We start from the raw sequence: 14,992 nt of genomic DNA, 5'->3' as shown, positions 1-14,992 counted from the left end.
CGGGAAACCACTCTGCCGGGTGATCTGCAGACACTGTTTGTCTGTGAAGTGAATCTGGGACAGCAAACTCTCCATCTCCGTGTCCGTGTCCGTGTGTCAGGATGTTGTCCCGGGAAACCACTCTGCCGGGTGATCTGCAGACACTGTTTGTCTGTGAAGTGAATCTGGGACAGCAAACTCTCCATCTCCGTGACCGTGTGTCAGGATGTTGTCCCGGGGAACCTCTCTGCCGGGTGATCTGCAGACACTGTTTGGGACAGCAAACTCTCCATCTCCGTGTCCGTGTGTCAGGATGTTGTCCCGGGGAACCTCTCTGCCGGGTGATCTGCAGATACTGTTTGTCTGTGAAGTGAATGTGTCACACAGAGTGTACCAGAGATAACGTCACATCTGGGGCAGCAAACTCTCCATCTCCGTGTCCGTGTGTCGGGTTGTTGTCCCGGGGAACCTCTCTGCCGGGTGATCTGCAGACACTGTTTGGGACAGCAAGCTCTCCATTGAGAGTTAGCTGATCACCAAAAGCAAATGTTGAAACACATTTGAGGTTTTCATGAGGATGCTGGTGGCGATGGGAGGCCCTCTCTTTCCCCATTTAACTCGGTTCCTGTTTCTCTTCCTTTCCCTCTTTCTATCACTCCCCTTCTCTTTGTCTTTGCCTCTCTCTCTCTCTATCTGATTTCCATCTTCCCATTCTCCCTCCCCTCTTTCTTCCCCAATCTCTCCCCTCTCCCTTTCCCTGTCTCTTAGTCCCATTCCCTCTCTTTCTCCACTTCTCTCATTCCGGTTGTCCATGTCTCTCTCTTCCTTTCTCTTTTTCCCTATTTTCTCTCATTCCCCCTCTCTCCTTCCTCCCCCATCCCCACCAACACTGAGTAAGTAATATAGTATTCTGAATGAATTGTTCATAACATCCTTGGGAAAGGAAAAGGCTGCATTTCTGTAGCACCTTTCCCAGTTTGAGAACGTATGAATATACTTCATAGCCAATGACACCTTTCTAAGTTGTACTCACTCGGGGATCAGTATTCAAGGACAACGTCACTGTAATGGGTTCAGTGCCTCTGGATGAAGATCTCACCCTGTCGAGACCATTCGGGGATCAGTATTCAAGGACAATGTCACTGTAATGGGTTCATGCACAGGCATCTTCAACCCCTTCAAATGCCGGAGGGGAAGAAAGTTATCTTCAGTTCCACGTGATGGTACAGCAGGTGGAGCTGCTGTCTGTCAGCTTCAGTGACCTGGGTTCAGTCCTGACCTCTGGAGCTCTCTGTGTGGATTTCATTTTAGAGAAACAGCCCAGTAACAGGCCCTCTGGTCCAATGAGCTCACACTGCCCAATTAACCTGCACGTCTAGTGAATGTGAGAGAAGACCGGAACACCCAGAGAAAACTGACATGGTCGTGGGGAGAACGTACAATCTCCTTACAGACAGCAGTGGAATTGAACTAGGGTCACTGGCACTGTGACAGAGTTCCACTAACAGCTACGTTACCATTCCACCCTCAATGTGGAGTTTGCTTGTTCTCCTTGTGACGATGTGAGGTAGGTTCCTCCAGGTACTCTGATTCCTCCCACATCCCAAAGATGTGCGGGAGGGTTAACTGACATTGCCTCCCGTGTGGTCGGTAGAAGGAGAGTTGGGTGGTGGGAGTGGGGTAACGAAGAGTTGACAGGCGAGGGTTAACTGACCACCTGACATTATCTCTCGAGTGGTTGGTGGAAGGAGAGTTGGGTGGTGGGAAGTGAAAAAGTAAAGATTATGGGGGGTTAAGTGAGGGAATGTGACTGAGGCAACGGCCTTGGAAGCTAGCACGTGGAAGTGGTTTATTATTGTCACCTGTACAGAGAGAGAGTGAAAAGCTTGTCCTGCACACTGTTCGTACAGATCAGTATTCGTAAACCCAATTCTGAGGTCAATTCATTCCACAATGCATTGAGGTCGAACAAGTTAAAACAATAACAAAATGCAGAATGAAGTGTGGCAGAGACAGAGAAAGTGCCGTGTAGGCAGCCAGTAAGGTACAAGGTCATAATGAGGTAGATTGTGAGGTCAGGAGCCTCTCTTATTGTACAAGAGGACCATTCAGTAGTCTGATAGTAACAGGATAGAAGCTGTCTCTCAGCCTGGTGGTGAATGCTTGCAGGCTTTTGTATCTTCTGCCCAGTGGGAGAGGGGAGACGGACAGACTTTCAGCTTAGCCACAAACTGCTTTGAGCATAGCACCCTTTTAACATGTGTAGAAAGATGAGGAGAGAGGGGGAAGGTAAATCGAGGGGAGAACATAATGTCTGAGAATAAACAACTGTGGGTATGCTGTTGCAGGAGGAAGTAAGGGAACAAATTTCACGACGCTTGCCGGTGATAATGAACCTGATTGATTCTGAGATGAAGGGACACGAGGGGAGGAGGTGGAAGTGCAGGAGGAGGTGTAGGCAGCCACACTGTGTCTGAACAAGTGCAGGGTCAGTGCTTTCAATCAGACAACGCTGATGTCAAAGTCCTTAAACAACAAGTTGAACAAAATGTTCCCGCTCTGGCTCTCTGATTCGGAAAGGTTTTTAATAAGGCAATCATGACCGCGTGGGCTTAGGGGCACCATGGTAGCGTAGTGCTGACTGTATACTATTGCACTACCGGGGACCCGGGTTCAAATCCCATCGCTGTCTGGGAGGAGTTTGTACGTTCTCCCCGTGACTGCGTGGGTTTCCTCTGGGTGCTCCGGTTTCCTCCCACAGTCCAAAGACATATGGATTGTAGGTTAAATGATCACATGGATGATAATCGGCAGTGCAAACTCATTGGGCTGGAAGGGCCTGTAACCAATCAATAAAACAATAGATAAACCAATCAGTCAAGGTAGATGGATAAAAAAGACAGTCCAAGCCTTTCATCCACTGGACACCACGTATGGAGTACTTTTCCTACTCAGAAGCAGATGACACTCTAAAAGTGATGACAAACACATGAACATCTGCAGATGCTGGAAATCCAAAGCAACACACGCTCCTTTCCATAGACGCTGCCTGCCCTGCTGAGTTCCTCCATCTTGTGTGTGTTGCTCTGTAAGAGATACTGTGGTCTTGCCGAAGTGCTGACGTACAAGTACGATGCTCCCTCTGACAGGGGAAAGTCCCACCTGCCTCTGATTATTGTCTCGCAATTACCTACCGTCCCTGCAGAAATAATGAAGGCTGGAATCTCTCTGTGTCTCCCTTCTCAACAGTGGAGGATGTAGCAGACCCACTAAGTGATGACTATTGATCAGTTGACAGCTTTACCAGGATCAGAAATATGAAATAATTGCATTCCTTTCTGACTGATGAACTCAGCATCGCCTCTCTAACTGAGCCAGGTGACACAACATTTAATAGTCTTTACCAGATGCATTGATTGCCGGCTATCTTTTATCAGCTTTTGTCAGACCGGTTCCCTGTCATGAACCTCACCGCTTTGGACTTCCCAGGATCGATAACCATCTGCTTCAAATGCAGTAAATGTTTCTGCAGAAGCACATCGGGACTCAATTGAAACGTAACTGTTTAATACAGAATGAGCTGCAGCCCATTGTTGAGTTGTTCTGCAGAATTTTATTTATTGGAGAAGCTCCAATTACCTGCATTGTGCCAGGAGCTGTGTGAATCCATCACAGTGTCTTGTAGAGATTGAAATTCGTTGATAACCTGCTGGTTTGCACTTGTATATTTAAATGGTGATGCATTCGTTATACATTTTTCAGATATGTGTACTACAAGTGTACAAGATTATGAATGAATTAGATAGGGCGGATAGTCAGAAGCAAAAACAAGTGCCAAAGGAAGGATTGTTAAAGGGCATTGAAGGATATTTTGTTTTAGAGTGAAAGGGGTTGATATCTGGAATGCGGTGCCAGAGGGGACGGTGCAGTCAGATGCAATCTCCGTGGTTTTATGTGTCATCGTGGGAAACGAGCTTGTTTCGCTGCTATCTTGTTTAGTTCTCTTGTGTTCTCCCACTGAACGTTGTGGGGATGCTACGTTGGCACTGGGAGCTTGGCAATACTTGAGTTGTTGCCAGCACATCCCTGGGTGTGTTGGATGGGTGACACATCTCACTGATTGTTTTGATGTACATGTGATTAATAGATCTGACTCTTTCAGAGGCACAGCATACTGTAGAAGTCAGATATTCAAATAGGCAAGTCTTGGGCCACAGAATTAATGTGGACAAATGGGATTAGTGTATTTGGGGAAAGAAAGGGAGCATGGATGTGATGGGCCAAATGGTCTCTTTCTGTGCCCCAGGACTTCATCACTCCACGTCTCACTGCATTTTCCACCCAGTGGAGTAATCTTGAACTATCAGAGGAAGCAAGCTCCCCATCTACTGCAGTGGGATAACGGGACTGTTAAGAATCTGGGATCAACAGTGTCGGTGATTCTGGAGTCACACACATACATGGTGGCACAGGGGCACAGCTGGTCGAGTCGCTGCCTCTCGGTGCCAGAGAGCCAGGTTGGATCCTGACCTGGGGTGCTCTCTGTGTGCATTTGTGCACTCCTTTGCCCCAGCCGTTCCTCACCACGTCCTCTGGATCCCTCCCACGTTCCCAAGGACTTTGCAGCTCAGGATTGCCATTTGGAAAAGCCCCGAATGTGTAGGTGAATTGTTGGATCTGAGGAAATTACAGTGATGAAGGGTTTGTGGAAATGGGTGTCGGTCAAAGAGCCAAGGGAAATTTTGAGGGTACAGAATCTTTATGTTCCTGTTAGGTTGAAAGGAGAGGTTAAAAGTTTGAGAGCGCCATGGTTTTCAAGGGATATTGGAAACTTGGTTCGGAAAAAGAGAGATATCTACAATAAATATAGGCAGCATGGAGTAAATGAGGTGCTCGAGGAATATAAAGAATGTAAAAAGAATCTTAAGAAAGAAATTAGAAAAGCTAGAAGAAGATACGAGGTTGCTTTGGCAAGTAAGGTGAAAATAAATCCAAAGGGTTTCTATAGTTATATTAATAGCAAAAGGATAGTGAGGGATAAAATTGGTCCCTTAGAGAATCAGAGTGGACAGCTATGTGTGGAACCGAAAGAGATGGGGGAGATTTTGAACAATTTCTTTTCTTTGGTATTCACTAAGGAGAAGGATATTGAATTGTGTAAGGTAAGGGAAACAAGTAGGGAAGTTATGGAAACGATGATGATTAAAGAAGAGGAAGTCCTGGCGCTTTTAAGGAATATAAAATTGGTAAGTATCCAGGTCCTGACAGGATATTCCCTAGGACCTCGTGGGAAGTTAGTGTAGAAATAGCAGGGGCTCTGACAGAAATATTTCAAATGTAATTAGAAACGGGGATGGTGCCAGAGGATTGGCGTATTACTCATGTGGTTCCATTGTTTAAAAAGGGTTCTAAGAGTAAACCTAGCAATTATCAGCCTGCAAGTTTGACGTCAGTGGTGGGTAAATTAATGGAAAGTATTCTTAGAGAAGGTATATATAATTATCTGGATAGACAGGGTCTGATTAGGAACAGTTAACATGGATTTGTGCGTAGAAGGTCATGTTTGACAAATTGAAATTTTTGAAGAGGTTTCTAGGAAAGTTGACGATGGTAAAGCAGTGGATGTTGTCTATAAGGACTTAAGTAAGGACTTTGACAAGGTTCCACATGGAAGGTTAGTTAGGAAGGTTCAATTGTTAGGTAATAATACTGAAGTAGTAAAATGGATTCAACAGTGGCTGGATGGGAGATGCCAGAGAGTAGTGGTGGATAACTGTTTGTCAGGTTGGAGGCTGGTGACTAGTGGTGTGCCTCAGGGATCTGTACTGGGTCGCATGTTGTTTGTTATATACAATAATGATCTGGATGATGGGGTGGTAAATTGGATTAGTAAGTATGCAGATGATACTAAGGTAGGTGGCGTTGTGGATAGTGAAGTAGATTTTCAAAGCTTGCAGAGAGATTTAGGCCAGTTGGAAGAATGGGCTGAAAGATGGCAGATGGAGTTTAATGCGGATAAGTGTGAGGTGCTACATTTTGGTAGGAATAATCCAAATAGGACATACATGGTAAATGGTAGGGCATTGAAGAATGCAGTAGAACTGAGTGATCTAGGAATAATGGTGCATAGTTCCCTGAAGGTGGAATCTCATGTGGATAGGGTGGTGAAGAAAGCTTTTGGTATACTGGCCTTTATAAATCAGAGCATTGAGTATAGGAGTTGGGATGTAATGTTAAAATTGTACAAGGCATTGGTAAGGCCAGATTTGGAGTATTGTGTACAGTTCTGGTCACTGAATTATAGGAAAGATGTCAACAAAATAGAGTACAGAGAAGATTTACCAGAATGTTACCTGGGTTTCAGCACCTAAGTTACAGAGAATGGTTGAAAAAGTTAGGTCTTTATTCTTTGGAGCGTAGAAGGTTGTGGGGGGGGGGGACTTGATAGAGGTATTTAAAATTATGAGTGGGATAGATAGAGTTGATGTGGATAGGCTTTTTCCATTGAGAGTAGGGGAGATTCAAACAAGAGGACATGAGAGTTAAGGGGCAAAAGTTTAGCGGTAACATGAGGGGGAACTTCTTTACTCAGAGAGTAGTAGCTGTGTGGAACGAGCTTCCAGTAGAAGTGGTAGAGGCAGGTTCAGTATTGTCATTTAAAGTAAAATTGGATAGGTATATGGGCAGGAATGGAGGGTTTTGGGCTGAGTGCGGGTCAGTGGGACTAGGTTGAGAGTAAGCTTTTGGCACGGACTAGAAGGGCCGAGATGGCCTGTTTCTGTGCTGTAATTGTTATATGGTTATATGGTTGTATGGCATCTTCACTGTTGTATCTCTCAATGTCTCAGTGCCAGGCTGGTTGAAGATGGCAGATTTCCATCAATGAATGACATGACTGAACCAGATGGGTTTTCATGAGAAACTGCTGATTTTATTGTTTACCAAATTTTTTTGAGGTCCGGGTTAATTCTTGCATTTAAGTTCCAAGCTGCCATTCTGGGAATGCAAATTCCCATCGCCAGATCAACAGCGGAGGCCTCTGCCTGTCAGATTGACGCGTGATCCTGTCCCATGAGGTTTGGGATGAGTTCCCCATCTCTCATTCCTGGGAAGGGTTTGCCTTGGTGTCTTGCTGTATTTGCAGGGGCCAGGGGATGGTTCACCAGCATAACAATGCCCCTCATTCTCCACCAGCTGAAATGAACCAAAAACTGGGTCGAGCCACTGCCTCAGTGTCAGAGATGAGGGTTCGATCCTGTCCTTGGGTGCTGTCTGTGTGCGGAGTTCAGATGTTCACAGAGTGACTGTGTGACAAGGTTCAAAGGAAATGTGAGGGGCACTATATACACTTACATTGGATAGTACACAATTCACTATATATAATATGCTAATAATACACTCAAATATAATTTACAAAGCAGTTAGATAAGTACATAATGGGCCGGGGCTGAGAGGGATATGGGCCAAAAGCAGGAAATTGGGACAACTGTGTAGCACCATGGTCAGTAAAGACTTGTTGGGCTGAAAGGCCTGTATCCACATATTGTTCTATAATCCATGTACTGAGGTCCAGTGAAAACCCTGTCTTGTTCACTGTTCATACAGATACAACCGTACACTGGGGTGGTACACGGTCCAGTGAAAACCCTGTCTTGTTCACTGTTCATACAGATACACCCGTACACTGAGTTAGAACACGGTCCAGTGAAAACCTTGTCTTGTTGACTGTTCATACAGATACAACCATACACTGAGTTAGAACACGGTCCAGTGAAAACCCTGTCTTGTTCACTGTTCATACAGATACACCCGTACACTGAGTTAGAACACGGTCCAGTGAAAACCCTGTCTTGTTCACTGTTCATACAGATACAACCGTACACTGAGTTAGAACACGGTCCAGTGAAAACCTTGTCTTGTTGACTGTTCATACAGATACAACCGTACACTGAGTTAGAACACGGTCCAGTGAAAACCCTGTCTTGTTCACTGTTCATACAGATACACCCGTACACTGAGTTAGAACACGGTCCAGTGAAAACCTTGTCTTGTTGACTGTTCATACAGATACAACCGTACACTGAGGTGGTACACGGTCCAGTGAAAACCTTGTCTTGTTGACTGTTCATACAGATACACCCGTACACTGAGTTAGAACACGGTCCAGTGAAAACCCAGTCTTGTTCACTGTTCATACAGATAACAACTGTACACTGAGTTAGAACACGGTCCAGTGAAAACCCTGTCTTGTTCACTGTTCATACAGATACACCCGTACACTGAGTTAGAACACGGTCCAGTGAAAACCTTGTCTTGTTGACTGTTCATACAGATACAACCGTACACTGAGGTGGTACACGGTCCAGTGAAAACCTTGTCTTGTTGACTGTTCATACAGATACACCCGTACACTGAGTTAGAACACGGTCCAGTGAAAACCTTGTCTTGTTGACTGTTCATACAGATACAACCATACACTGAGTTAGAACACGGTCCAGTGAAAACCCTGTCTTGTTCACTGTTCATACAGATACACCCGTACACTGAGTTAGAACACGGTCCAGTGAAAACCCTGTCTTGTTCACTGTTCATACAGATACAACTGTACACTGAGTTAGAACACGGTCCAGAGAAAACGCTGTCTTGTTCACTGTTCATACAGATAACAACTGTACACTGAGTTAGAACAAGGTCCAGTGAAAACCCTGTCTTGTTCACTGTTCATACAGATACACCCGTACACTGAGTTAGAACACGGTCCAGTGAAAACCTTGTCTTGTTGACTGTTCATACAGATACAACCGTACACTGAGGTGGTACACGGTCCAGTGAAAACCTTGTCTTGTTGACTGTTCATACAGATACACCCGTACACTGAGTTAGAACACGGTCCAGTGAAAACCTTGTCTTGTTGACTGTTCATACAGATACAACTGTACACTGAGTTAGAACACGGTCCAGTGAAAACCCTGTCTTGTTCACTGTTCATACAGATACAACCGTACACTGAGTTAGAACACGGTCCAGTGAAAACCTTGTCTTGTTGACTGTTCATACAGATACAACCATACACTGAGTTAGAACACGGTCCAGTGAAAACCCTGTCTTGTTCACTGTTCATACAGATACAACCGTACACTGAGTTAGAACACGGTCCAGTGAAAACGCTGTCTTGTTCACTGTTCATACAGATACAACTGTACACTGAGTTAGAACACGGTCCAGAGAAAACGCTGTCTTGTTCACTGTTCATACAGATAACAACTGTACACTGAGTTAGAACACGGTCCAGTGAAAACCCTGTCTTGTTCACTGTTCATACAGATACACCCGTACACTGAGTTAGAACACGGTCCAGTGAAAACCTTGTCTTGTTCACTGTTCATACAGATACACCCGTACACTGAGTTAGAACACGGTCCAGTGAAAACCTTGTCTTGTTGACTGTTCATACAGATACACCCGTACACTGAGTTAGAACACGGTCCAGTGAAAACCCTGTCTTGTTCACTGTTCATACAGATACAACCGTACACTGAGTTAGAACACAGTCCAGTGAAAACCCTGTCTTGTTCACTGTTCATACAGATACAACCGTACACTGAGTTAGAACACAGTCCAGTGAAAACCCTGTCTTGTTCACTGTTCATACAGATACAACCGTACACTGAGTTAGAACACGGTCCAGTGAAAACCCTGTCTTGTTCACTGTTCATACAGATACACCCGTACACTGAGTTAGAACACGGTCCAGTGAAAACCCTGTCTTGTTCACTGTTCATACAGATACAACTGTACACTGAGTTAGAACACGGTCCAGTGAAAACCCAGTCTTGTTCACTGTTCATACAGATACAACTGTACACTGAGTTAGAACACGGTCCAGTGAAAACCCTGTCTTGTTCACTGTTCATACAGATACAACCGTACACTGAGGTGGTACACGGTCCAGTGAAAACCTTGTCTTGTTGACTGTTCATACAGATACACCCGTACACTGAGTTAGAACACGGTCCAGTGAAAACCTTGTCTTGTTGACTGTTCATACAGATACAACTGTACACTGGGTTAGAACACGGTCCAGTGAAAACCCTGTCTTGTTGACTGTTCATACAGATACAACCGTACACTGAGTTAGAACACGGTCCAGTGAAAACCCTGTCTTGTTCACTGTTCATACAGATACAACCGTACACTGAGGTGGTACACGGTCCAGTGAAAACCTTGTCTTGTTCACTGTTCATACAGATACAACCGTACACTGAGGTGGTACACGGTCCAGTGAAAACCCTGTCTTGTTCACTGTTCATACAGATACAACCGTACACTGAGGTGGTACACGGTCCAGTGAAAACCTTGTCTTGTTCACTGTTCATACAGATACAACCGTACACTGAGTTAGAACACGGTCCAGTGAAAACCCTGTCTTGTTCACTGTTCATACAGATACAACCGTACACTGAGGTGGTACACGGTCCAGTGAAAACCCTGTCTTGTTCACTGTTCATACAGATACAACCGTACACTGAGTTAGAACACGGTCCAGAGAAAACCCTGTCTTGTTCACTGTTCATACAGATACAACTGTACACTGGGTTAGAACACGGTCCAGTGAAAACCCTGTCTTGTTCACTGTTCATACAGATACAACCGTACACTGAGTTAGAACACGGTCCAGTGAAAACCCTGTCTTGTTCACTGTTCATACAGATACAACCGTACACTGAGTTAGAACACGGTCCAGTGAAAACCTTGTCTTGTTGACTGTTCATACAGATACAACCGTACACTGGGTTAGAACACGGTCCAGTGAAAACCCTGTCTTGTTGACTGTTCATACAGATACAGCCGTACACTGGGTTAGAACACGGTCCAGTGAAAACCCTGTCTTGTTGACTGTTCATACAGATACACCCGTACACTGAGTTAGAACACGGTCCAGTGAAAATGCTGTCTTGTTCACTGTTCATACAGATACAACTGTACACTGAGTTAGAACACGGTCCAGAGAAAACGCTGTCTTGTTCACTGTTCATACAGATAACAACTGTACACTGAGTTAGAACACGGTCCAGTGAAAACCTTGTCTTGTTGACTGTTCATACAGATACAACCGTACACTGAGGTGGTACAAGGGAAAACAATAACAGAATGCAGAATGAAGTGTAACATCTACAGAGAAAGTGCAGAGCAGGTGGATGTGTGGGACAAGTTGCTTACACCGAGAGTGAGGGCTGGGTGTCTGGAAGTGCTACCAAGGGTTGTGGTGGCGGCAACTCCAACTGAGGTGTTCAGGAGGCACATGGATGTGCTGAAAATGTAAGGATATGGACACTAGGTAGAAGGGATTACGTTAGTTGGGCATTTGATAATTTAATTACTTTGGCATGATAGCTTGTGCTGAAGGGCGTATTCCTGTGCTCTATTGTTCCATGTTCTATGATGTAACGGGTTCACATTCAGTAACGGCTCCATGGCTAAACGATTCGACCTCTGGACCACAGACCTGAGTTCCGATCCCCACAGCAGCAGTGACATTAAATTTTTGTTAATAATCAGGCATGAAGAAATAAAAATAGTGACCACAGAACTACCAGATCCTTATAAAATTTAATCTGGTCCACGAGTGTCACAGGGAGTAATCTGTCAGCCGTACACATCTCTTGGTATGCGATTCTGGAACTACCTAGAATTGAGGGTTGAATCTGAGAAGCTCTCTAAAATAATCCTTCAAACCGGACATGTGAAAGGTAAATAGGGATGAGAGGTAAATGCTGGTCTTTCTATTACAGGTCCTGCAAATAAAAAAAAGCTTCAGATGATGGCATTTGCTGAACAATGTACCTTCAGAGATTTATGATACCAAAATGAAATAAGGTCTTACATTTATTACGGTAACTTATTATACCTTCGCTGGCAGAGCAAGTGTTCATTATAATGTAGTTTTCATTAGGAACTGGTCCCTTTGTTCAATTTCTCAAGTACAAATATATACGTCCAGTTTTCTGCATTTAATTATTTACCACTCCACATGTACTTTCTGAGACCCAGAGTAGATAATCAAAGGTGACATTTCAGTACAGTAAATGGGATTGTTGCTCTATCAAAGACACTGTATGTCAGATGTACCATTAAGCTGAAGTGAATGTAAATGATATCAAGGCTTTAGTTCAAAGGAGAATGGCCTGACTAATATTTAGACATCACTGAAGGAAATTGTCTGGTCTATCTAGCGAAGGTCTGTATAATTACTTTCCTCCAGTTTAAAATGTTCCTTTCAGGAAAAGTTTCTTTTTGTTCTCATTTATTGAATACCAAAGCAGTCATAAACTCACACAGCATGGGACAGATCCTTCGGCCCATCATATTCATACTAAACACCAAGCCCTCATTTGCACCAGTCCTTTATTAATTCCAACTTATTTTCCTCATGTTCCCATCAGTTTCCCACAGGCTCTATCACTGATATTCTTACATGTTTTAATGTGGTCACTCAAGTTGAGTATGGTGTTCTCCTAAGGGGTTCTCTATTGGTAGGACTTCATGGCTTCTAAGAGATAGGAGAATTTAGCTAAGGAAAGTGCCTCAAGAGCTAAATGCATATCTTTATCATTTTCACTTTGGCAGTGGTAGAATGCGATGCACGTGTTTGCGTTTCATTTCTGGAGGGATAGTTTCTCTTACTGACTAACTTTCCCCAGATCTTGCATCAGCATGAGTTTCTCAGTGTTCAGGACCAAGATGGATCTTCCTCCACACTTGGACACTGAACCGAGGAGACTTGGCATCTTGCCACGTCAGGGAATGGGACAGTTTTGTGCAGGAAGAGCTATGAAAGGAGGTAGCACTGGAGTGGAGGTGTGGTAGGATGAGTCTGCCCCCTGTGCTGCCCATAGCCTAAGCCTACCTCTGCTTAGAGAATCTCACAATGCAGGAGGCCATTCAGCCCATGTGCCTATCCCAGCTTTTTGAGGGAGCAGAACATTTAAAAAAACCCTGCAGATTCTATATATGTGAAATAAAAGCAGAAACTGATGGAAACTCTCTACAGGTCAGACCGCATCTGTGGAAAGTCGAGTCAAGTCACTTTTATTGTCATTTCAACCATAACTGCTGGTACAGTACATAGTAAAAATGAGACAACGTTTTTCAGGACCATGGTGTTACATGACACATTACAAAAACTAGACTGAACTATGTAAAAAAACGACACAGAGGAAAAAAAAACAACTACACTAGACTACAGACCTACCCAGGACTGCATAAAGTGCACAAAAACAGTGCAGGCATTACAATAAATAATAAACAGGACAATAGGGCAGTAAGGTGTCAGTCCAGGCTCTGGGTATTGAGGAGTCTGATAGCTTGGGGGAAGAAACTGTTACATAGTCTGGTTGTGAGAGCCCGAATGCTTCGGAGACTTTTCCCAGACAGCAGGAGGGAGAAGAGTTTGTATGAGGGGTGCGTGGGGTCCTTCATAATGCTGTTTCCTTTGTGGATGCAGCGTGTAGTGTAAATGTCCGTGATGGCGGGAAGAGAGACCCCGATGATCTTCTCAGCTGATCTCACTATCCGCTGCAGGGTCTTGCGATCCGAGATGGTGCAATTTCCGAACCAGGCAGTGATACAGCTGCTCAGGATGCTCTCAATACAACCCCTGTAGAATGTGATGAGGATGAGGGGTGGGAGATGGACTTTCCTCTGCCTTTGTAGAAAGTAGAGACGCTGCTGGGCTTTCTTTGCTATGGAGCTGGTGTTGAGGGACCAGGCGAGATTCTCCGCCAGGTGAACACCAAGAAACTTGGTGCTCTTAACGATCTCTACCGAGGGAGAAGCTATTAATGTTTCAGCTGGAAAAGAGAATAGTTGTGGTGAAGCTGTAAAAAGGATGGGATTAATGGGATTCACGGCACTATATCACAGCTGAGAGACAGAGAGAATAAGTTTAGTTGCAGTGAAATTGGAGGAGGGATGGACAGGACATAGGAAATATCTGATAGGGTGGGACCAATCTCATCAATGTGCTAGTTACATGCAAGTTATGCCTCTTTGTGGGGTGTATGGTTATTGGCAGAGCTGACGCTCATACACAGCAGGTCAGACTTTACTACTGGAGAGAAACACTGAGCCAAACCACAGTCCTACCATCCCCCACCTCTCCCCTCACCTCTCTAGTACTAAAACTTTGTTTTCTCCATTCCCTGGTTCTGCCAGAGGTTCTCAGTCCTGAAACATTAACTCTGCTTCTCTTCCGACAGATGCTGCCCGACCACTAATTGTTTCCCTCATGTTCTGTTTTTCTGGAGTTGTAAAGTCATAGCACAGAAATAAGGGCCTTTCTGCCTGTACTGGTCCAGGCTGACCGAGATGTACAGTACTGTCAAGCTAATGCCATTTCCCAGCACTTGGCCCATATCCCTCTAAACTCCTGGCATTGATGTACTGTACCTGGCCATATACTTCTGACCTGTATCTTAACTCTATCTAATACACCTTTGAACGAACAGTTACATATTTTACACTCTCCCTGCTCCTGGTAGCTCTGTAGATTCTTTTTCCATTCCGTATTTATCCAGTTCCTTTCTCGACTTACAAACTTATCTCTCTCTCCACAAAGGCGCACAAAAAATTTTGATCTTAGATCCAGTGGCAGCAGCTGAAAGATAAGATATTCATTTGCTACCCAGATCAGGCCAAACACGTTTTATCAGTCCTCTACCTAGTTAGCAATGTCATATTGCTGATGACAGTTGTGAGGCTGAATGAATTTACATTATAGAAATGACATTCAAGGCAACAATATTTATGTATTTTTTGTTCTGTTAGTTTTATCTTTCCTTTCCATTTTGCTTTCCTATTTCCTGGTTTTTATCTTATTAATTTTTTTTAGAAACTTGTTCTTTAATTAAATTTTGAAGCCCACATTTGTTTTATTGAAGGCGAAAGGTCAATGTAGACCTTCGAGCCACAGAGTCATAGAACACAACGGCACAGAAATAGATCCTTCGGTCCA

The sequence above is a fragment of the Hemitrygon akajei genome, chromosome 9 (genome assembly GCF_048418815.1).
Source record: "Hemitrygon akajei chromosome 9, sHemAka1.3, whole genome shotgun sequence".
NCBI lineage: Eukaryota > Metazoa > Chordata > Chondrichthyes > Myliobatiformes > Dasyatidae > Hemitrygon > Hemitrygon akajei.
This window is presented reverse-complemented; position numbering follows the sequence as displayed.